The 25785-nt window shown below is 41.3% G+C and overlaps 1 protein-coding gene across 1 annotated transcript in view; it reads left to right on the top strand.

Annotated features, from left to right (window-relative positions):
- Window positions 1–25785, top strand: part of CTNNA2 (catenin alpha 2) — a 976906-nt gene that overhangs the window by 714140 nt on the left and 236981 nt on the right. The window lies entirely within an intron of this gene.

Genomic DNA, 25785 nt, shown 5'->3' on the forward strand with positions numbered 1-25785 from the left:
ATCTTTACTCGTATTAGATTTATATGCAGACAGTTAATCTAATATTTAACGGGAACCTACATTTTTAAAAGAGTATATTTCAGGCAAGGAATCCTTTTGCAAAAAAAGAAATATATATGTCAGTTCCGCATTTATGTGTTGGAGTTGAGCATTTAATCTCTCTCTTGTCTTACCCATAAAATTTGTCTACCAGTTCCCTTGTATTCAGTGTGTCTGAGTTCCATTTTTTAAAAAAATATATAACTTTATTGATTTCAGAGAGAGGAAGGGAGAGGGAGAGAGAGAGAGAAACATCAATGATGAGAGTCATTGATCGGCTGCCTCCTACACGCCCCCTACTGGGGATTGAGCCCACAACCTGGACATGTGCCCTGACCGGGAGTCAAACCTCAATCTCCTGGATCATAGGTTGATGCTCAACCTCTGAGCCACTCCGGCCAAGCCCAAGTTCCATTTTATTGATAAAAATAAATGCCTCAGTAAGCTCAGAGCTGGTTTAAACTCTATTAAGTTAATCACAAAGATAAACTTATATTTTTAAGAAAACCATATTTTAAAAATACACATCCTAAATAATTATTTTTGCTCAAAATACCCCAAAATACATTTCAATAGAAAAAAATCAAATAGGTACAAGTAAAGAGTTTAGATTTGATGAAAAACAAGCAAAGAGATGCTTTATTTCCTGGTAAGTGCTTTTAAAAAACATTAAAAAGAAAGAAAATTTAAAAAGCTGATGCTGCTACTTGAACCCAGAGTGAGTTCGATTTGACATATTTGACATATCATAGGATAAAATATGAGCAAAGTGAAAATGACTAAGAATAGCTCCATGCTAATACTAAGTATAAAAATTAAATTGAATAGTCGAAGAGTTTCCAGCACTTTGCAAACTTTTACAAGGGCTCTCAAGTGAAGCCAGGTGAGGAGAGTGGTCCATTGACTGAAACAGCACTGAGATGGGGCTTTGCTCCTCTGGCCCTGAACTCATTACCTGAATATTTATCACTGGTGACACCAAAACTATATAAACAATGTGTCAAATCCAAGTTACCCTCCCCCATTTGCAGGTGGGACTGTACCGAAGATTGAGTCCTGCCGCATTTTTATGACAGTGCAGGCCAATGGATTGGTATACACACCACTCAACTACGGGCTTACGTAGGATTTGGGAAATTACAATGCCAGTTAGAAATTATTCAGAACGGAATGAAATATTTAAAAAGCCTGTTATATAAATCTTAGGCAGGAAATAAATTTTCATGAGATAAGTGATTAACCCAATAGCACAGTGGACTTTCTATCAACTATTCATTAATCCCATTTCCCTTCTCCCAACACCAGTAATTAAGTGCCTGCCCGGTCCCCATTCCTGCACCCTGCTTGTGTCGCTCACCCAATTATGGCTCATTTTCTTGCGTGCAGCGGGAGTGGCAGTGGCCTCTAACAGTTGTTGAAATGTGTCATCCTTAAATGTTCCATCATATGTTTTCTAGCTCTGTTCCTAAAATCAAATTTGTGTGCAGAGGACCGAGCTGAGTACAGTAAGTGGGTGGTTTCCTTCCTTTCAAGTCCTCGGAGACCCTGATCGGATTTCGGTTTTGCCTGGGGACAAAGCTGTGCTGCAGAGACGGCTAAAAATAACTGCTCCTGTCCCCGCCGTGCTGTTCTACCTGTGACTACTGGGAGACAGGGCTTTGGAAAAGCGACTTCTGATGGAGTGTTTTGTAAATTGTATCTGCCTGACCACTTCGAGTTCAATGGGGAGGGCCTATTTATTTATTTTTAACACTCTCTTTTTAAAACAGCTTACAAAAAGAGAAGGTGGTGAATATGAAAGGAGATGCAACTATGCAACAGAAGCCCTGTGCTTTGTTCCGTTTTTCCTGAAAAGACCGTGTAAATTAAGTTTCCTTGGATTTCTATATTATTAGAGAAGAAAGAAACCACTATTTTGGCATTTGATTGATCCCATATTTCAGTGGCTCCTAATAATTTAGTTGATTAAGTATCTTCTCCTGGCAGTCCCCACAAATCCTACCCCTCGACCTCCCACCCCCCCATGTGATTGATGATGTGTAAACAAACACTTAAAGTCTTTAGAGGAGCTGGCTGTTTAAAAGAAGCCCACAGAAAATCCTCTTGTTAAGCAAATAATCCTTTTATAATCACCTCTGCTCCGTCTGCATAGATTTCAGTCATCAGCAGTCTCTTAAAGCACACAGTATTTTATCTTTTGAAGCTGGTGGAAGAGGCCCTTGATGTAAATCTGCGCTCTGGAAGGAGAGCAGGGAAGAACTCAGGGTTCTTACCACTAGTGATGGGATTAAGTGCAAGAGTAATGGTTTGACTTCAAAGCATGGGCATGGACAAGATCTAACACACTCTAATCCCCAATCGTTTGTGGTTTTTAGCCCCCCTATAACATCACTTTCTCCGTTTTATCTGCATACAGAGCCTTTTGTCTCTTCCCATTGCCCTATAATTGGCGATGACATTCATTTGGTCCTGGTGGTGGTGTCATCATTACCATTCCTATTCAAGAATTTACATTCTGTTCTACTGACATACATGAAACATAGCAATCCTCCTTATTCCCAGGGTATAAGTTCCAAGACCCCCAGTGAATGTCTGAAACCATGGACAGTACCAAACCCTCTATATACCATGTGTGTGTGTTTTCTATACAGACATACCTATGATAAACTTAATTTATAAATTAGGCAAAGCAAGTGATTAACAACAATAATAAAATAGAACAATTATCACAATGTACTCTAATAAAAGTTATGTGAATGTGGTCTCTCTCTCAAAATATCTTACCGTATTGTACTCACCTTGTTACCAGACAGGAACTGGGTCCGGAGCGGGTCTACCTGAGCTGGCCTGTAGTGTGTGGGTTCTGGACTTTGTGCAGGAAAGATTTCACAGCACAAGTCCAGGTGATTTTGAAAGTATGTTTATTAAAGCTGGGGACAGTGAACCAAGAAAAGACTTAGTATAGAATAACCAAGAGGAGGGAGCCTAGGCTGTGCTGCTTTGGTTTATTGGAAAGTCAGAGAAAAGGGGGTGTTGGAGACAAGTTCAGAGGGTTAAGTCAGGACAAGCTGCAGCCTGCTGCCCACTGCTCCTCCGGTTGCAAGTCTCATGGGGACCCTTAGAGTTTAGGAGATGCACACCTGAGAGGGAAGAAAGTCATGGACATGTTCCTGGGAAGGAGAGCATTCCCTGAGTCCTTCAGCCTATGAGTTTTAAAGACTAGGGGTTTAGGGGAGGTCTTAGGGGAAGATCTCAATAGAATATTCATAGGCTTTATGCTGCTGTGCCAAAATGAGACTCATTCCCTGCATCTGTCCTTGGATATGGTTGGCACAAATGGCACTAATTGGATTTCTGCTATCTATCACCATGAGTAGAGTGATTTAAGCTATTTACCCTCTGGTTGGGAGACGTGTAAATAATTTAGTCTTAAGTATACTTGGCTTCAGAAGATAGGATTTCGAGATTTACTAGATGGCTGTAAACTGTGTGGCCGTTTAACTATCTGTCTCTGTTTCTTTATTCCACCTGTCCTGGCTTACTAGCCTGTCTCAACCTTTTCACTTAAAGGAAGCACTTTATGGCTTCTCTCTGGCATGTCCAAATTGTCATCATCACTACTCTTGCACTTTGGGGCTATTATTAAGTAAAACGAGAGTTACTTGAACGCAAGCCCTGTGATACCATGACAGTGGATCTGATGACCCAGATGGCTATTGAGTGACTAACAGTCAGTTAATGGGGGACTACTTTAGTTCCAAGGAAACCTATGAAATTTCCACCCACTCAACTGTCCCATTGTTTCTAAACTGAAATTCAGGGAACCATTGTAAAGGCAGTTGGGGATCGGCTTTCTTTCCAGGAGGAAATTGTGGTAACCACATCTGAGAACAGAGCAGAACCCCTGCCCTCTTAGAGCTTACTTTTAGTGGTTGCAAAAAATCTTGGTTTGTCAAATTTAGTGGCAGATTTTCCTTTCTAATGAATTTTTTAAGTGACTTTTTTAAAATGTGCTCATCAAAATGATTGCAGTGATACATACCTGCTCACTATTTTCACATTTTAGCAAAAACATTTCATTGAACCTTTTATCTGTATCACAATAGTATGTTTTTTTTTAATCTCTAATTTATTATGTTTCTCACAGCATTTCTAATTTCTAAGATCATTCTGGCCTGTAGATAGTTTTTAAAAGATGCTCTCTAAATAAAGGATTGTAGGATTGCATAATTTTTCATAAATGAAAAACTTACACTTACCATTGTAATCTAAGAGGAAATAATGGTTTAATTAGTTTTTTAGATGAAAAGATTTCTGCAATCAGACTGTGTTTGTACTGGCATTTGTAAAACAATTTTCTCCCCACAGTAGCATTGTAATTAAGACTTTCAATGAAATTGTCAGAGGAGAGGAGTGTACTTTCCCCTGTGGTCTGCAGTTAGGGCCTCCCCTCAGGGCCTGCTGCTCTGCCCCCGCCTTACACTAATGCCCTGTAATTGTGTTTCACTTCCTCTAATTAAACTGACAGGGAACCCAATGGCTGTCACTTAAGTCCTTGATCTGAAAGGTGACAGGATTAGATTGTGGCATTTCTTGCATAGAGCACTTAACATGCCAAACAAATACCCCATTGCCAGAAAGACTGTTAGCACTGCAGGGAAGGCTCCAGGACTTCTGCTTCTGGCTCTGCCTCTGGGGCAGTGGGATGCTGAGTTAGAGAGGCCACAGAGAACACCCTGCTCATGGATGGGCTCCCAGTGTGCTTCTGAGAATAGCTGTTCCTTGATATTTTAATGGGTATGACAGGGAGGAAGACGTTATGTGTCACAGTAGATGTTGGAAAAGCAGGATTAAATTAAATTAAATGGGTTTCTTTTATCTGTAACTATTAGTGACCTCATACTTGCATTGTAAATTTAAAAACAATGGTAGGGTGTGGGGTGGTGGATGGGTGTATGTGAGGGGTGTGGTATGAGTATTTCACAAACAGAAGATTGTGGAGGCATTCTGGGGATCACCTTTTGAAACATGCAGCTCTAGCTAATGAGAACCATCAGTCTTCTGCTTATTTGATGCCAGGGCTCTCAACCCTGGTGGAAGTGATGGTAGATACCTGTAATGTTGGGTCAGTCTTTCTAAGAATAGCTCTTTAAGTCTCCTTCATTGTCCCTTCCATCTTCCTCCAGTACTTCTGGTGGCGTGTGTGTCAAATTAGTCAGGTATGTTGCATGAGAAATGAAAAAAGTAGAGAACCCCTTCATTGTCTCATTGACCTTCCCTTCTATGGTGTGGGCTGCTGGTGAACTGGAGAGTACGCAGGTTTAGAAACTTCAGCCTACTATTGTTAAAAAATTCAACTGAGTAAATTTGAAGATCTAATGGGTTTTATTAAGCAATTTATGAATCAGGCAGCAGCCCATCTAGCAAGTAGACCGATGCTCAGAGGGGTTGTACGAAATGAAAGGTTTTTATAGGAAAAAAGGTGTGGCAGGGGAGCTATGAACAAAAGAAAAGAAAGGATAATTTGGGGGTCTGGATTTCTCTTTAGGAGAAGAGAACAGGCATGGTCTTTACCATGCAGGTTCCCTCTTTCCATTGTTGAAGTGGTTGAGGTCAGGGTGAGGGTGGAGAGTGGGGGTGGGGATGGAAAGAGCCCAAGTGATAGATTACCTCATTGAGTTTGACCAGAACATTCCAGACTGGTTGATTAACATGTTTCTGGGAGAGCTTGAAACAGCAATTAGATTAGGAATTAAATCTAGGCTTGATATCATGGGCTTTTAGCATGAGTGGTACCGTTTTGAGTTTATGATTTTTTAACACTAGTTATATGAATGTAGACAGATTTTTTATGGCCTTTGAACCTCCATTATACATCAATTAAAAGGAGCTAAAAATACTTCCTTTTGGGGTTACTGTGGAGGTGGAAAATAATCTATGTAAGTCACTTGAACCAAATGGCAGCACTTATTATTATCTTAAGATTTTAAAAACTTTATTAGATTTTCTTTGCCAGCAGCTACACTATGACCAATATCTGGATGCAAATTGAAAAAATCAGTTGAGCATTCAGCTGTTTACAAATTGCTTTATGCTTGGTAAGAACTAGCATTATGATCAACTGACTTTTTTCACTTTTATATTTCACTCAGGAATAGTGCGAAAAATGTGAAAAAAGTTTTAGGATGTTGTAATGATATAGTTTTTTTAAAAAAGGTAAATATTTGATACTAACCAGCTCTTTCAACTAATGGGGATCAGATCCTCTTTTTCTCTGAGTTTCTTTATCATTCAGCTTAGTAGATGTGGGAAAGTGTAGCATCTGTTCTATTGTGCTCCCTAGCCTTACTGGACTGAAGGGATCTGTTTTCCTGCAGCATCAAAGCCCAATAAGCCACAAACAGTAGTTTTCCGCCAAGAAAGTAAGGATTTATTAAGGAGATGGCACCGTGCTGGGTGTCACAGGTAGCTAATGCTTGAAGACCTGGTTCCCATTGGCTCCCATGGGTTGTTATATAGAGTAAAAATCATTAATCATGGGGACTAAGGAAGTTAGTGTCGTGATCAGAGTCATGGTCTCCACTGATTGGTCAGTGATAGGGTAGGGGGTAGTTGATCATTGCATTTGGTCCTGATGTCAGCCATGGTATCGCTTTGTCTGGTTTTGCGGTTCTGTAGCTAAAACACAGCTGAGGCCTACATGTTATCTCTAGTTTGACTGAACATGTCTCTGTGGACAACAGACCCAAAGGTTTTGTTTCTCAGACTACTGGATATTGATGAGAACCTCATTGCCCTGAGGGCTTAATGATTAAGCCAGAGAGAGAGAGAGAGAGAGAGAGAGAGAGAGGTAGGTGAGTCAAGGTGCTGAGTGAGGCCAGTTTCATTCAAAGGAAAAAAAATAAAAATAAAAGGCCATATTAAAGAAAATTAGGTTTCTGCATGCTTACACTAACAACTTGTTAATTTGAGGTGGGATTGTGTTTAAGTGTGATTTTAGCAGTTCAGTTTCAAGGTATTTATTGGTGCACTCAGACTTTCATCATCATAATGTCACATGAAAGGGACCAGGACCAAGCTGAGACAGGTATGCGCCAATACAGTCTGGAATGTGTGGGCTCTTGACTTCATGCAGAAAAGAATTCAAGACATGAGTCCAAGTGATTTTGAGAGTATGTTTATTAAAGCTGGGGACAGTGAAAAAAAGGAAGGGTTTAAGATCAGAGCAATAGGAGTGAGCCTAGGCAGAGCTGCCTTGGCCCTTTTAGGAAGAAAGTCACAGAGGCTAAAGAAGTGAGTCTCAGGAGGCTGCATGGGCTCCGGAAACAAGTTACAGGGGCAAAGGAGGACTCTTGGAGACAGGTTCAAAGGGTTAGCCTGGGATTAGCTGCTGTAGTCCTTTGTTACCCTGGTTGCAAGTGTCCTGGGAACCTATCAAATTAGGAGAAAGAAAGCAAAGATACATGCCAGAGGAAAAACAGAGAGGGGGAGGGGAGGCAGGCTTGCTCAAGGGAGAGTGTGCACAGGTTCCTTTGCCTTAAGGGTGTTTTATCTGTTTTCTAAAGGCAGGGATTTTAGGGGAGTTCCCAATCAGAATATTTATCAGCTTTCCAGGTGTGTCCTTTGATATGCTGAAGTATTGTATTGAGGGATGGGGTCATTCTCTGGTCAGTTTCACCTTCAAAGAATGTCACCAGAAAGGGACCAGGACCAAGGCAGGTCTGCCCTAGCGTGGTCTGAAATGTGTAAACCATTTGCTCCTAAGTGTCCCTGCTTAGAGAAGATTTGAGATTTATTAGCTGGCTGTAAATTGCTTGGCCATCAGTTTAGCTATCTGTCTCAGTTTCCCCATTCCACTTGCCAAGGAATTTTCCTAGCTTCATAATCTGCCTCAATAACTTGGAAATCCATGTTACCAAATAAATGCATGCAAAATTCATTTCTAAAGACTTGACACCTTCATAGAAAGCCATATTCCCATGGGCAGATATCACACAGTTTCAATTTAGAGTCTGATTGAACCTCAGGGGCTGTATCAATGTCACAGGCTGTTTTGGGATATGTTTGCCTTTAAATCTTGCATGGCCCACATTCTGTCTGCGTGATCTTTACCATTTGGTCCTTTTGTATCTGCAAATAGAGATTACAAATACTACTAAACTTATAGGTTTTTCTGAGGATTAAAATGAAATAATGCATAAAAAATACTTCATAAACTTTAAAATGTACATATTTAGTTAGAATGATTTTAAATTATTAATAATAGGGTGCATTTAGAGGATGGGAGTTGTCTCACACTGTAATGCTAATCCCTACCATATAATCTTCTTTCTATAAATTCTCATATAAATGTGCTATAAGATTGGAGAATTTACAATACTACACACAGATTCTACTTTTTAAACATTTTGTTTAGATTTAGAAAGCAGGCTAATTTGGGTGTAAAAAGTAAACCTAAACAAAAAGAGTGTTGAAACTATAGGTTCGTTTGATGGTCCATTTTAGGCATGGATTTATTTTGTTCTTAAGACACATGATACAGAGAATTTGGGAGAAGTCAGATTCTCCTTTATGTCACCAAACTCCAAATTTAGCGGCATATTCCAAATTTCACTAACTCTCCTCAGCAGCCTGTTTTGAATTTGTGACTTGCTGATAGGTTTCTATGATATGGGGGTGGGTGAGATGATATAAATATGTGTGTGTGTGTGTGTGTGTGTGTGTGTGTGTGTGTGTGTGTGTATAATGTTAGGCAAGGTGGCAAAATATTACAATAGTTTCCATACAGGAAGGGCTGTGTCTTTTGGGTAGATGGGGGAGTCTTTTATATTTCTCTTTATTTAAATGAGTATTGTTCAAGATATTTAACAAATATATATTATCTTATAATTTAAAAAACCTATTTGTAAATATATTAGAAAAATAGATTTGCAGTAAAGTTAAGTCAATGCTGACTTATGGACAACGCAGTCAGAAGACTGGTATTTTACCATGACCAAGGATGACTTGTAATTGGTAAAAGAAGAATAATGTAGAAATTATCTAGTTCTCACAGCTTGCTTTAGAGAGAAGAAACCTGGGATCTAATACAGTTCAGTGACTTGCCTGATCTCAGAGAAAGACAAAGAAGCAAAATGGGAAATAAGATGCAGATATCCTGGCTTTGGACTGTGCCTCACTGGCCCTTACTGGTGTGTGTTACAAAACAAAAGTCATAGGCCAGCCACATTGTAGGCGTCCCATTAATTCCTAGTGGCTGTCCAAAATGTGGCCAATTCTGATTTCACAGTCACCAGTGGTCATTAATCAGCAAATGTGTATCCAATGCCAACTGAGTACCAGGTAGGACAAGGCATTAATGAAACAAAGAGGATGGTGACATTCTAGGAGCGTGCACGGCACAGACACGTGAACCTGCAGTGACTGGATGAGAAAAACCATAATAGAGGGATGGACACAGTGTAACGCGCTCACACATAGAAAGGGGCGACTAGTGTCTGAGGAAATCAGGGCTTCCTTGAAGAGGACTGGCCTTTGAACAAGATCTCCAGTAGGTAGGTGAGGAGTGAGGGGGAGAACACGGCAAGGTCTGACACAATGGCCAATGTCACTGAAAACGTGGGGGGTAATATAGGCATTATGAATGCCATGCGGGAGTCCAGAGGCAGGAAAGTTCAGTCTGTTGGAGAAATAGTGACTAACACATGGGGTTGTGTTGGGGGCAGGAGATAAGATTGGAATGCCAGCTCTGGTCAGTGTGGCTCAGTTGGTTGGACATCGTCGCGTGCACCAAATGGTCACCCATTTAATTCCCAGTCAGGGCACATACCCTGGTTTCCGATTTGATCCTGATTGGGGCAGGTATGGGAGGCAACCGATCCATGTTTCTCTCTGTCTCTCTTTCTCTCTCTCTCTCCCTTCTCCTCTCAAAATCAATAATTACATTTTAAAAAAAAAAGGTTGGTAAGCCAGACTGAGGTCAAATTGGTCAGGACCTTCTTGGACGTGATCTTGTAGGTGTTAGGTTGGCATTAGAAGATTTTAGGCAGGTGTGTGAAGTAACGTGTATTATTAAAGATATCAATCAAATAATGGGCTGGGTTCTCATACAGTAATTCTGATGACATGAAATGACATAAAAGAGCTGGCCTAATAATTCTTCAGCTCAAAAGTTAATTAGACAAATAATAAGGTGATCATAAAACTTGTCATCCACAATAGGGCACTTTTGAGAGGAAAGAGAGGCATTTTTATTAATTACGCTGTGATGATGGAAGCAAATTGGAAGGTATCCTCATGCCACCTATGAAGCAAAATCATACAGATGAGAGGATTGTTTCCATGGGTGGTAATTAGATGGAAGGTGGGCGTTTGGGGACCCCTGTAGACCAGGCCAATCCATGGACTCATGAATATAGGACGGATGCCATGGGACCTCAGACCTTTTCCAGTAGAATCTCTACTCATTGCTTTAAACCAATTTTCAATTTAAATTCTTTCAATGATACAGTGTCTCAAACTCCTATGCAAGCCCCATATTTAAACAAAATTTTGTTTGTTTGATTTTTTGTTGTGTGAGTGTGTGTGGTTTTTTTGTGGGGGGGGGCTTTTTTTGTGTGTGTGTTGTTGTTTTTTTTAAATCTGTGAGCTGTTTGGACCCTCATGTAGCATAAGTTTCTCTTTCTTACAATTTTTCCATTCCTGAAGAATTAGCCGGACTCGAGTTTAGAACGCAGGTTAGATCCTGGGTCCGTTCCTCACTCTTGGAATACTGAACCAGCTTATATGTCTCCACACACCCCTGTGAAGTGGTTAACATATTTGGATTTTGTAAGGATTAAATAAGCAAACAAAGCCTGGTGTTTAAAATATTGTAGACACCAATTAAGTAGCTATTGTGTGTCTTTATTTAATCTCTTTATTGGGGAAGCAGGTTTTTTTGTTTTGTTTTGTTTTTTTAAGCACCACCCCTCAGTTTATTAAGTTCTCTTCACGTGCATTTTATCTGTGTCACGGCACTTGTCTTACTGCATTATAATTGCCTTTTAAATTATCTTTCTCATTCAGGAGGCAAATGGTTCTCAAGTGGAGGCAATTTTGCCCCTGTCCCCAGGGAACATTTAGCAATGTCTGGAGATATTTTTGGTTGTCATGGCTGAGGGAAGGGGGTGCCAGTGGTACATCTAGTTGTTAGAGGCCAGGGATGCTGCTGAATATCCCAGAACACGTAGGGCAGCCCTCATGACAAAGAATTATCCAAGATACCAATAGTGCTGAGGGCAGGAAGCCACGCTTTAGATTAGAGCTCTATGCAGGCAGTGACCGTGACTGTTTCCTGTGTCCCTAGTGCCTAGCACTGTGGTCCTCGTGTGAGTCTCAGTATTAACTGGTGGAGTGAATGAATCAGTACCAACAGTTTAGCCTTGACCTAGCCTCACATGGATTCTGTCACTCTCTGTGGTCAATGCGTGAGTTGCTGCTGCTGTGTCTCAAGTACACACCCAACCCCCACACAGAGGTTTCCTCTCCTACTTTTCTGTTCTGTTTGGAGATCAATTTTGTATTTCCCAACATGACAACAGCTTTGTATCACTGCTTCGCTGAGAACCTCCCTGCCAGGTACTGGGTTTAGTGAAACACACACAAAGGTGAATGATCCCATGAAGTTTATAGTCTAATGGGAGAAACATGAAAGCCTACTAAGCAAATTATCTATGTAAGGTCTTTCTCAATTGTATTAGTATTTTAACAGGAAACTCCTAGAGCCATTATAAATGAATTAACATAATTCTCTAAAGCTGATTTCTAGCCTGTGCCTGTGTGTGGAAGGCATACTTAGAAAAGAGGTGTGTTTTTGCTGCCCAGGTCCATCTCTGGAGGCCCCAGGTACTGATGTATGTGTAAGCCGGGGGCGGCTCCCTCCCTGGCTCCCCACCAGCTTGGGGCAGACCTGCAGGCCAGCCGCATCTGGCTTTCCCATTCAGCAGGGGCCCTTCCCTCCTTGACACGCCCAAGGAGGGAGACTGGAATAGAACTCATTCGTGATACCTGGAGGATCCCCCTCTCCAGGGCAGTTAGCTCTAGGTGCTCAGTCTGGTTAAAATCATCAGAGAAGTGCATTCACTGCTGATTTCATTACCCATGCACAGGATGGAAAAGGAAGAGTGGGTCCCCAGCTTCTGCCCCCAGGCCCCTCACCAGCATAAGAAACCCCGGTGGTCAGAGTTTCAATTCTTCACCCCTCCATCAGAGCAGTTCCAGGGTCCCTGTCTGGCTCTCCTTTTTGATTTGCCTTATATTTGAATTGCGTCATAAATGGACTTTAAACTGATTAAACCTTCATGAATGCTAAATGCCACTCAGATATTAAAAGATTTTTAAATGGCACGTCTTGGAAAACTCAGATCCAGCCTATAAAACAATATATTCACCCTAGACATTCAATCACCCGATCTTACACCCATTCATGGTTCAGATGTTGGGCACTATGCCTCTCCTTAAGAAGTTTACTGTCAAGAGAGAAAGAAAATCAGGGTAAGAAATCTGTTTACTGGATACTATTTACATGCTAGTCTTGGAGATAGACATTTTTCACGTGTTATCTCACCGCAATCTTGAGTTAGGCATTATTTTCACTATTCTGCAGAGGACTGAGACTTAGTGAGTATAGATGAATTGCCAAGGATTACGCAGCTAGTAGGTATCAGAGTCAAGATAGGACTTAACACTGTTTGTGTCGATGATGTCATAACATCTTTGAAGGAAGGGAAGACATGGGAGAGGGCATAAAGGAAGGGTGTATGTGGGGGATTGTGGCCTATTCATTACATTTGCCTTTTTTCATTTCGCATGAGAGTGAGATAACACTGGTTTCTTTATCAAAGCATCCCTCTCCTCTCACCTTAAGTCTTAGTGTCACAAGTCCTTGGGAGACTAAGATGACCTTGGGAGCTGGCTCTGTGCATTTCCTTGGCTGCACATGGCCAAATCACTAGTCGTGGATGCACGTGAACAGGTCAGTATTGGATTCGGGACGGATTTAGATTTGGGGATTCATCTTCCTCAGTGGCCTATGGTCCAGTCATCCAAGGAAGCTTGGCAGCAACATTCTTTGACTCCCACTATCCTGTGGGAGTGACAGTTATCCCATCACTAACCACAGGCTTTATTGTGTACAAAGGAAGCTCTGTTTTGGGGGCATCGTACCTGATACAGGGAGATGGGGTCTTCCTCTCACAGAACTTACCTTCTACTAGTGCAGAGAGTACCCACACAGTTAAAATATAATGGTAGTGAACTTGCAGCACACACATACACACACACACACACTCATACACATACATTCAAATGCAAAATTATTACATTTTTATTAGACTCTACTGTGTTACATATGCAATTCACAGATGCATCACTAAACAGTTTGGGGGTTACTACCAACCTGTTCCAATAGTTTTTTAAAAATTATTATTATTACCATCAGTGTTCAAAATCCAGTTTTTCATAAGACTGATAAAAAAAATTGGAATCAACATTAGTTCATTCAGTTCAACTTACTCTGGGTGAACAGAGAAAATTCAGGCAAGAGCTTTTAGCTCTACTCCTGCCATTTTCTTCAGAGCGTGGAAGCCAGGAGGCAGCTGCAGCCACGTACCTTGCTCTGAGCGATGTGGGATGAGGCTCGGTGCCAGCCTGCCCAAGGAAGACTAGGCAGGGATTTGCTGAGGGGTGATGCTGGGGCCTGACATCAGAAGACGATGCTAACTGCTCTTGCGACTGAGAGAATTCTGTGTGGACTGTGCGGTTCGGGAGAGGCAGGGCTTGATCTGGGCCGTAGCTGATGTTTCAAGATAGGGAAAAGAAGGCAGAGTTGGCATAAAGAAGATTATTATGGGGTGCTCAGAGAAACTCTTCTCTGAGGACTGGAACTTCATTACAAAGGAAAAGAGAGGTTGGGGCAATAGGAAGAGGAACTTGGGAGTAAAATTTCAGAAAATATTGGGAAATCAGTAGAGTTTACCAGGAGAAGCTCTGAAATTCTGCCTGATCAGGATCCTTGCTCTTTGTGTGTGAGTGTGAGATCTGGCCAAATCTTAATTTAATCAACGTTTCTTAAGTTCTCTATGGTTTAGTAAGATCAGCAGCCTCCTTTATTCCTTTGTCCGTCACATCTAGCTAACCTTATTTTGATATCTTTATATTCGATGTGACAATGACAAGCAAGAAACCTGGGAAACTGGTTTAACTTTCTTTTTCTTTGTGCAGGGCCTTTCTATGAAACGATGTGGCAGGCTGTGCCTGTTCTGTATTGTTTTGACTTCTCAGGCAGTACAGCTTTTTTCTTCTAATTAAATTGTTTGGTTCAGAAACTTATGTTTTTGAGATAGAGTGACTAATTCGTCGGAATTAAGCGGAATTGCCCTAATTGTGGATGTCTGATCCTATTTTAGGCTTACTACCAGGAAATCCTTGCACAATTCACTGTTGTCAAGCTAGGCTAATGATAGAATTTAATGGGAATCTGAACATGCAGATTCCTGGGTCAGAGTTGGAAAGATTTGGATTAATCAAGTGATTAGTCAGGTTGGGATCCATTGAACTATCCCTGTACTTTCATAAATATAATTTAGAAAGTGCTTATTAAAAAATGAAGATTTTTTAAATCACCATAGTAAGTATGGTGATGACCAGAGGGAAAGAGGGTGTGGGGAGGTAGAAGAGGGCACAGGGGAGATAAATGGTGAAGGGAGGAAACTTGACTTGGGGTGGAGAACACACAGTACAATATACACATGAGGTGTTATAGAGTTGTACACCTGAAACCTGTATAATTTTATTAACCAATGTCACCCCAATAAATTCAATAAATTTTAACCACAAGAAATTCAATATACATATATTTTTAAATGAAGGTTTCCAGCCTACTCCAGAGCCACTGAATGGAATCTCTGAGTGGAGGGGCCCAGAGGCTGCACATGTAACAACTATCTCACACTGACAATTTCTAGTTCAGGATTACTGAGCCTCAGACTCTCCTACCTAGCTTCTTGTTTCCAGCCACCATTTACCACCATTTTCCCAGCAATCTGCTAGGCATTTAATCCACCTAAAAGTTGACATGGGCAGCCTTTCACTGTAGCCCTGCATTGTCAGGGATGTGTCTTTGCGAACAAGATGCTGCTTTCTGGCTTTGTGCATAGACAGCGATGAACAGTTGCAAAACACTCCCAGCTACCACCCAACGGCTCAGAAGGGCCCGCAATGGAGAACTGAGTCTCACCTAAGGCATTCTCCTGATGTTGGCAATTCCCCCGCTTTGACTTATAGCCCAGGACTTTGCATTGTCAGGAGGATCCCGTGAAGTGGGAGATGTGCACCCAACTTGAAAATGTGTAAAATCTCGGAGTATGATCTAGGCAACGGTTGAGTTGTGTGTATTTTATTGTGAATTTGTTTCCTCCAGGCGGTCTGGACAGAATACAGGGCACTGATTAGAATTCCATGCAGACCTAGCAAACTTGCAGTAACACCCCAGCGTAGGAAGGAAAAATTTTCTAGTGTCTGACTGGATGGGATGCACATTCTCAACTCTCCCCCTTAATAGACACAGTGTACGCTACAGAGAGCAAAGTGTAATTTTAAGAACCTTGTAATTCTTTACAAATTAACACAGCAGATGGTGTTTATGGGAGCCACATAGTGAGGACTATTTGGGACGATGTGAGACATGTGTTCCAGGGTTTCGGCCTGCTTTCTACTTAGTTTAGTTTTTAACTGCCGTGCTGCAAAAGTGCTATTTGCCTCATAAAGTTTTCACTGGTTCCAAGTGTGAGCAAATGGCCAAGAGCTGGTGCTGTTACGGGGCAAATCCCAAGCGTTGTCAGTGAGAAGGGCTTCAGGGGGGAGCCCTGACTCACCAGAGCCCAAGGAGGGCCCGTGCTTGCCTCCCGATCAGCTGGCCGTGGCCCCCTGAGCTTCATGAGCTCCACTCACTCACGGAAAAGACAACACAAAGGGGCTCAGAATGAGATTAGCCACTCTAGATTGGGGCTTGTGAGTTTACAAATGGTTAAACTATTTCTTTAGTTATTTTGACTGTCTAGATCATTAAAAACAAAATACCATTTTCTCTTTGTTTCCTCGCAGTGATAAGACTGCAAGTGACCAGGACCTGTGTGGTTGCTGTCCAGACAAGTGCTGTCCTTGAGGAAGGGGGCACGAGAGGACAGAGAAAACACCATGATGTAGATTGGTTGCTGGTGATGCTGGAGAAGGCAGGCAGAGGCGGTCCGCATAGGCTTGGCAAAGGCTAAGAGAGGTCGAGTTGCTTTGGGCAGGAAGAAAAGCCTTGGTTCTGAAAAGTGCAAGGAATTCTTTTTTGGGGTGTTCCCCAGGCATGCAGGAAGTGCCCAGTACTCCCAAACCGTTCCCTCTTTCCATTGCCCCCAGGGAACATCTTCATTTTCCTTTGCTGTGTGGGTAGCAATCAGAAGGGTCCCAGATATTCTCCCGTATGGCCCACCTCTTTGCCCCAGTCAGGGTTCTGCCCAGCTCTCAGAAGTTCCACTTCACTAGGCTTATTCCCTTTTGGTATCTAGAATCCCCAAGCTTATCTACTCCCACCACCCACTATTTTGAGAGATGGATTTGAGAAAAGTCATTTACTAATTTTATGTTTCTTCTCCCAAGTGTGTGTGCATCTTAATCTTCTACATGCAGTCAAAGGCTTTGATTTCCATCTTCTGACTCAGGAGAGATTCTGAACAGGGAAGGAAGGGAATAAAGTAGAAAGAAGGTAGGCAACAGTATTACTCTACTCTTAATAAAAATATAGCTTCCCTTCAACCCCACCTCAGTACAAAAGTAACCTTGCCCCCAAAGACCCATATCCTGTAATCTGTCAAACAGCCAGAATACTAATTACTTCATTCATTCCTCTACAATAAATACTTATCTGTACATATCTAGACATATTTCTAGTTTGCTTAGCACCACTTCATTGTAAGACACCATGCAAGAAACTTCAGAGTTTTAAGAAAATATAATTGGCTGATGACTTCCAGTCTGCTATGGACTGACACATGTCCCTCCAGAATTTATATATTGAACCACCCCCCACAACCATCATGTGATCTTATTTGGAGTTGGGGCCTTTGTGAGATAATTAGGTGTCAATGAGCTATTAGAATGAGGACTTCATGGTAGGATCAGTGCCCTTATGTTAAGAAACTCCAGAGAGGTTGCTTGCTCTCTCTCCACCATGTGAGGACATAGAGAGAAAGCAGCTGTCTATGAGCCAGGAGGAGAACTCTCACCACAAACCAAACCTACTAGACCTTGACCTTGGACTACCCAGCCTCCAGAATTGTGAGAAAATAGATTTCTGATTTTTACGCCATCCAGTCTATGGTATTAAGATGGTCCAAGCTGATGAAGACACTGTCCTTAAGCTCCTATACTTTTAATAGAGAAGAAAGGACATATAGTCATGATAAGATTCTGAACAGTACTGAATTGTAATGATGCATCTTAGATATTTGTATTTTAGCTTTACGGTGTGACATCTGAAATCCAACTAACAATGCAAGAGATTTGCACAATATAATCTTCAACTGAGTGGGAATTGCTTATAAAATGCCAGATAAATCATGTTGATAGTTATAGAAGTTTAGAAGAGGACCGGTCATTTTGAACTAGTAGGACAGACACCTGACACACAGGTAGAAGGCCAAGGCTTGGGATCCCCATGCAGACAGTCTTTCCATAAAGGAAGGCAACCCTCTGCCTGGGTGTTTTCTAATTTCTGTGAACTCGCAGCAACATGGACCCAGTTATTGACCTCTTTCTGAGATGATGAAAAATGCCAGACTCTAGAGATCCTTTAGGTGTTGATAGCTTTTACTGTAGCTGAGTGGTTTGGGGACTATGCACTCAGGAATGAAGTGGAAGTTGAAAATTCATTGAAATTTAAATCATTCATTCAGTATAGGTGTATATGTGTTTGTGTGTGTGGAGAAAATCAATGGAAATTTGCCCTTCATCCAGCCTACTTTCATCTCACAACTATAAAGATAAAGTGACTATTTTTAGCAGTTTGCTCAGCTCATGGTCTTTCACAGGCTTCCAAGGAATGTGTGGTTCATTAACCCTGGCTGTTAGCAATCACCCAAGGTTGGGAGCTGGGAGAGGGGGACTTTGATAAAAACCATCTCCTATGCAGGGTTGCCTGATACATAATCACTGATGACTACACCTGTGTTGATAAAATAAATCAAGGAGCAAGAATTATAACATTACACAGGTGCCAAGCACTTCCTATGGCTTTGATCAGCAGATTGTGAAGTGGGTGAAGTTTATTTTTGGGATCACACATTTTCCAAATGATTAATTTCTTTCATACCCATTTCTTATACCCTGGTGCCTCCTTGGACCATCCATCAGCAGCATGCATTCTAGAGAACATTTGATGAACAAATTCTCAAAGTTATTGGCTAACAGGATGTAGGGGAGAAATATGGTTAGGATTTAGAGCTTGGACAATAGTTCTGGGGAAAATTCTGTGGATGAGACAAAGGCCTGAGATCCCAGAGAGTGCTGTGGGCTGTATCCATGGGGGATCTTGCTGGGTCTTCTCTCTGCTTTCAAAGTATTTTGGTCTGGAGTTTTAAGGTCTCTGACTTAGTCAGGCCTTTTGGTTGTAAGTGACAGCAATTGAACATGAACAAACATAAGGGAATTTATTAACTCATGACAACAGGAAATCCACTGATAGATACTTAAGGTTTTAGGGTCAGCTGGGTTCAGGGGCCAATGTGTTTCATTCACTGATTTAATAAAATTTATTGAATGTCTAGGCTCTAAAGATACAATGATAAGCAAAACAAAGACTGTACTTTCAAGGGGCTTTACTTTACAAGTTAGAATGTAATGGAAATAAGAACCAATTTGATTTGAATCCAAAAGCTGGCTTCCCTTCTTTTGTTCCCTTACTCCTTTCTCTCTCTCCTTTCTCTCTCTTTCTCTCTCCCCAACCCCCATGCTTTTCTTTGTGTGGCATCTATTTTTAGAGACTCCAAACATACCTCAAGTTTTATCTGCTGACAGTTTATCAGTCGTAGGGGAAAAGTATGCTTATGCTTCCTTTCCAAAAAATTTCACCTACAAATCTATAGCTGAATCTCATTGGTTTGGATGTCATCATGAGTTTATCCCTTAGCCAGAAACTCTTGGTTGAGTTGGAAGGAAAAATTAGAGAATTTACTAAAAAAACACAGATTTCTGGGAAAAAGAAAACAAATGATGTCACACCTGATGTCCCTGAGCCAGTCCTTCTTTGCTCGTGGCCCAATGTGTGTCCTGACATTGCTATGCTGATAGGTAGGGTCTGGGATCTCACCAATAACCTCATCCAGATATCCTTACCTACAACTTGATTCTTCCCTTCAGCATGGATGAGCTGTGGCAGAGAAGTGTCACGATGCATTTTGCCTTGACACTCTGTCATCAGTCTTTCCCTTTCTACCTTTCCCACCTCATCCCAGGGTCCAGGAAAGCTGGGCTGTGATGTGGTCCAAGTATCCTGATCGCAGATGTGATTTGTGACCACTGCTAAACTTTCATCCATTCTAAAGAGATATTGCCAATTTCTTTTCCAAGAGAAATGTCCGCAGCCAGTGAAAAGGAAATATTTAGGAAGGTCCACATTCTCAGACGGTGATTTACACAGAATAGAAAGGTATTATGAAATGTTCAAGGTTCTATAAACAGTGGTGCTAGATGTAATGACTGTGATTTCTATGTGCAGGGTTTGGGGGTAGATGGGCAACCCTCCAAATGTGATAGGTGACTGCTGAATCAATAGACGATTTTTTCTACTTCCTTCTGTTGTCTAAATCATAGGTTTAAATGACAGGAAAATGTGTTGGTGAGAGAGTGCATAGAACATTACTGCTTTCTGCCATTCTGATGATTTTGACTTCTTCTTTCAAATGATCACAATTTGAAGACTGGGCATTTGATTAGCTCTCCACACCTTCAATAGATTAGAGTTGCAGCTAGACAATATTTTGAAGATTTCTCACACATTCAGTCAAGTTTGCAGGTACCTTTGAGGGGAAAGGAAAAGAGTAATAAGATACCTGCCTTCTTACGGCCATTTCCCATATGTTAATATCGCGCCCTGGAACTAACATGAAGCCTCCGGTCTGCTGGAAGCACTGGGGTGGTAGGTTTTACCTCCAGGACCCCCATAAATGACCACTTACAATGAGTTATGTGTTTAGGGTGATGAGTAGCTGAGATGGGGAATGACCTTTAAAGAAATATTCAGTCAATTTCAGAAATTTAAAATTTAATATTCCTTACTCCTTTGTTCTATAAATTAGGGAGCTGGTATCAGTTGTGCAATATTCAGCAGTCATCTTCAGTATTTCAGAAGGAGTGATGGATATTAATATAGTAAAAAAAAAAAGAAGTTCCTTATCCAAAGCAGGAGGGCTTTTATTTCCCAAAGAGGCAAAGGGTGGTATTATAAAAAAGTGTCAAACTAAAATATAGTCTTTTTCCCGAAGACTGATTGTGAAAGACAAAATTTCTATTAATGGCCTCAATCTTTTTGTGTAGGATTAAACGGAAACGATGAAAGTCTACTCAGGAGCACCTGATTACTCTGACCCGCTGGACTTGAATTTAGAGCGGCTGGGTGGGAGAATAAAGAATTCCCTATAAAATTCCAAATCAGGAGATGATTCTCCGCAGCAATCCGAGCTCTGCATCGACCCCAAGTGTGTTTTGTAAAACAGTGCTCCGGGGCTAAAACAAATACAGCCCAATAAACACGCCCCTCCCCAGCGCAGCAGATGGCAAGTGGGAGGCCCCGAAGCGATGTGAGAGAGCGCTCCCGCCTGTCTTCTTCTCTTGTAAATAACAATATTTATTAAATGGCCTTCTTTACTGCACTCTCGCTCTCTGCAGGGAAAGATAAAGAAGGCAACTGGGAGCAGGTCCGAGAAAGGCACGCTAGGTCCGTGGACAACGTGACAAAGGAAATATACCTCAAACTGACACATATATATTACAGCCTTTGGAAAGAAACACAGGGCACTATAAAACCACAGAATCCTAGAATTTGAGAGGTGGGGGATGCTTTAGGCCTGGCATGGAAAAAGCTCTGGGCTGAGAGGCGTCTGGAGGCCCTGGTTGCACCCTCCTGAGTGAGGTGATCAGAATGAATGGCTTCGCCTCTCTGGACCTTTGAGTGGGGTGAAGGTGAGGGGAAGCAGAGGAAGCCACCACTGAGTCACCCCTTCCAGTTAGGAGCTGTGCTCAGTGTTACAGATCCGACCTCTTTTAGTGTTCACAATAATCCCCCGAAGCAAGCATTTATCCAGGTTTTGGAGATGAGAAAAACCCCGACTGCCTGCCAGTTCCCAGGGCTTCGGCAATGCCCCAAGGGCTTCCCTGTCGCGGGAAGTGTGGTTGTATCCTTGATGGTTGTCAGGCTCCCACACTTCCCCGTTGTGTAACTCACCTCTGGCCCCTCCACTCCGCTGATGATAAGTCTGGAGTCTAGAGAAGTCGCCAGGTCACTCAGGTAGTTCCTGGCAGAGTGTGGGTATCGCTGGTTTTATTTCCTTCTGTTTAGCAAAGGCAGGGAGCAAGTGGATGACTGACATGAAACCAAACTTTTGTTTTATTATTTGGTGACAATGTCAAAATGAAGACTGAGGTCTCCTCTCACTTCAGCTTGTGAAACTATTTTTAGTGTATAGAGCTTGGAGGGCTAGGGAGGGAGAGCTGGGTAAGGCTTCCTTTTGATTGCCTGGGAACCGGGGTTCGCTCAGGATAATCAAATCCTTAGTTATTTAACAAGCCTATCCCAGATTCTACGTAAAAGATGTTCATCCAGAGTTTCCGTTCCTTATTTAAACCTTAGAAATATCTCAGACTACTTAGTGGTCTATTTAAAATGAACTGCCCCAAACATTTCTCCCTTAAAGAGAAACAACTTTTTCTTTAAGAATTCTAGTTTTGGTCGAGATTTCCATACATTATTTGCCTGAGAGAAGGCAGAAGTCCAGGTGACCTAAAAAGGGTTTCTATGTAGTTTCCAAATCAAGTGTTTCATTTTTTCGCACTGCAGAAATACTTTCCTAATTACCCTGCATGCTGTTAATGCTTTTGTTGTTCCCAGCACATTGACAACATGATTGATGGTCTGCTGGCCTGGAGAAGAGAACAGGGCATATATTACGTTATCCACGGTGCTTATGAGAAAACTCAGACATAAAAAACAGGCGCACTGTTAGTCCACGATGGCAGGGCCTAATAATGGAGGCTGACCCGAGGAGGCAAGACTTTTTCTCTCTCTCTCCCTCTCTCTCTCTCTCCCCCTCATTCTCTCTTTCTCTCTCTCTCCATGATTGACTTTCTGTCCAATTTAAGCTGATAATTTAAAAGTGTTTCCACATGTGCACATAACAGAGCACAGGAAAGTGTGGAGTGATGGCTTGCTGGTCCCCAAGAGCTATGTAAATCTGAGTACTGGGGAGCTCCTACCATTATTCCTGAACATATACCTTAGTTAAATATGAATTTTAGGTAAATAATAATTTTTTAGTATAAATACATCCTCTAATATTTTACAATTTAAAATTTACACATGAGATCTGACCTGTACTTATGTGATTCTCCTTACTTGCCCCAATCTAGTCCTGGCCCTGTCAGACTCTGTCATTATTTAAAAATTTGATATTTGTTCAACATGGAATTTTTGCATTAATTGTAATTTTTTAAAATATTGCATTGACAGATATTCATCTTTATTACTGAGTTCTTTGGTTGCCCCTTACATTTTATACCTGAGGCAAGTGCCTCACCCCTCTCACCCTCAGCCCCAGGCCTGCTCTGATCTTCATTTTCTCATTTGTAAAATGGTCATAATGATCTCTGCCACCGGCAGGATGACGTGAGTCAGGGTGTTTATTCACTAATAATTTTGTATATCCACACTGTCTTGATTTCTTTATTTTTTTTCATACATTGAAATGTTTCATAATCCAGTCTTCTCTTATAGCTACATTCTAAACCTAACTCAGCCCTGGCCGGGTAGCTCAGTTAGTTAGAGCGTCCCCCCAATACACCAAGGTTTTGGGGTCCATCCCAGGTCAGGGCACATACAAGAAGCAACCAATGAATGCATAAATAAGTGGAACAAGAAATTGATGTTTCTCTCTCCTCCTCTCTCTCTAAAAATCAATAAAAGTTTAAAAATAAATAAATCTAATTCATAGTTGTTAGTTTTCCAAAGTACATTTTTATCACTGTTAAAAATGGAAAGGACCTAGAAATCTGTGGTTCTCAGAATGATCATGGGCCAGACCTCCCCAAAGCGCCCTGTACTTGGAAGGCAGAGATCCATCCTGTTTGCAAGGAGAACCAGAAGAGAAAAGATGCAGGGCTCCGCCGTGGCACACCTCAATACCAGAGACGGGCCTGAGGGCCCACTCCCTCCGTAACCTGTTTCCCTCGGGAGATAAAGCTACACAGTGTTCTCCATCCAGGCTCGTTTTCTTGGAGCTATTTGTACGCTGGTGTTTCAAAAGTGTTAAATGTTAGCCACTTTATTTTAAGCTCTTTCTACCTACAGACTTCAAATTTACGGAGTAGAAAATGATGATGGGATTTATAGGATGTTAGATGATTAAAACCAGACACACATGCTTTGGCTTTTTTTAAAGTTTTATGTCTTTATTTCATTTATTTTTTGTTAATGCTCACCCGAGGATATTTTTCCTTTTTTTTTTTTTTAAATAGATCTTTATTGATTTCAGAGAGAGGAAGGGAGAGGGAGAGAGAGAGAGACAAACATCAATGATGAGAGAGTCATTGATTGGCTGCCTCCTGCACGCCCCCTATTGGAGATCGAGCCCACAACCTCGGCATGTGCCCTGACCGGGAATCGAACCTCGATCTCCTGGATCATAGGTCGATGCTCAACCTCTGAGCCATGCCAGCCTGGCTTTCCATTGGTTTTAATTAATTAATTAATTTATTTATTTATTTTACAGAGGGTGTAAAGGAGGGAGGGAGAGAGACACATATCAATTGGTTGCCACCAGCCCCCACACACCCTGAGTGGGGCATGGCTGGAACCTGCAACCCAGGTACCTGTTCTTGATCAGGAATTGAACCTGTGACCCTTTGGTGCACAGGCCAACGCTCTAACCACTGAACAACACTGGGAAGGGCCATGTTTTGACTTTTTAATGAAAACACTATATGGTTACACATTAGACATTTGTTCTGAAAAGATGGATGATGAAGTGAGTTCAGAAAAGAGTGACTGCTTTAAATCTGGCTGTACGTGGATCTGCTGGCTCTGCATCAGTGGTATGTGTCCAGGATGTTGTCATGGGGAGAGAACATTTAAACATCTGTTCGATGGTAGTTCCTATGGATCCCCAAACACACTATCCCTTTTGGCACAATATGTGACCTGGGTCCCATTTCATCATATACACAAATGACTGCAGAGACCCTCATGATTTCACAGAGCCCGGGTATGGCACAGAATGAGGGAAACTGCCACCAGGACCATGTGTGAATAAATCTGCAGGGTGTTTGACTGAAGTTTAGGTAATTTAAGAAATTTGACCAAGCTTTTGCAAACAATTTTCTCTTAAAGGGAAGATAATGCTATCCATAATGTTACCTGGAGCTTTTTATCCATGGGGATTTGTGGTTTTTGTTTTAAAAAGATAATGGAGATTCTGTTTTGTTTCGTTCTAATTGTTTTACTGTAGCCATAAAAAAAAAGAAAGAAGGAAGGAAGGGAGGGAGGGAGGGAGGGAGGGAGGGAGGGAGGGAGGGAGGGAGGGAGGGAGGGAGGGAAAGAAAGAGAGAGAGAGAGAGAGAGAGAGAGAGAGAGAGAGAGAGAAAGAAAGAGAAAGAAAAAGAAAGAAAGAAAGAAAGAAAGAAAGAAAGAAAGAAAGAAAGAAAGAAAGAAAGAAAGAAAGAGAGAGAGAGAAAGAGAGAAAGAAAGAAAGAAAGAAAGAAAGAAAGAAAGAAAGAAAGAAAGAAAGAGAAAGAAAGAAAGAAAGAAAGAAAGAAAGAAAGAAAGAAAGAAAGAAAGAAAGAAAGAAAGAAAGAAAGAAAGAAAGAAAGAAAGAAAGAAAGAATTTAGTGAAACTTCAAACTTGCAAGTGAATAATTTACTGAGAAGTTTTTGTTTGTTTGTTTTTGGCCTTTCCCTCTGCCTGTTAAAGTCCTAAGGGAAGTTTCCTGCTGACCTCAAGCTTTGATTCCTTACACTGCAGGACAGAACAGAGATTAGAAAGGCTATATTTTCTAGTAAATCATCTCTCTTGATTTTGTTCTAGAAGTTACAATATGGCCTATGATATATTGGTATGAAATTCTGAACTCCAGTCAGTTACCTTAAATATTTTTTCTACGTTTGTTTTCACCATCTCAGTCTTATCTTATATTCAGAAGAAGTGTGCTGACATAATAGAGAAGCACAAAACATTTATATTTTAAGGCAAAAACAAAACATCCTTGTGTTTACTTAATCGCTAATTGTCTGGAGAAGGGAAGAAAGCATAGATTTGCATGGTGTTGAATATGAACCTATGTGTAACCATCCTGAGAATGTATTGCTTTTCATCCATTTTAATTTTTATTTCACAGAAAACCAAGTGGAGAAACCAAATTATATTAGCTGTATATTGAAAAAAATCTATTTTGAAA

The sequence above is a fragment of the Miniopterus natalensis genome, chromosome 13, assembly GCF_054644295.1.
Source record: "Miniopterus natalensis isolate mMinNat1 chromosome 13, mMinNat1.hap1, whole genome shotgun sequence".
Classification (NCBI taxonomy): Eukaryota; Metazoa; Chordata; class Mammalia; order Chiroptera; family Miniopteridae; genus Miniopterus; species Miniopterus natalensis.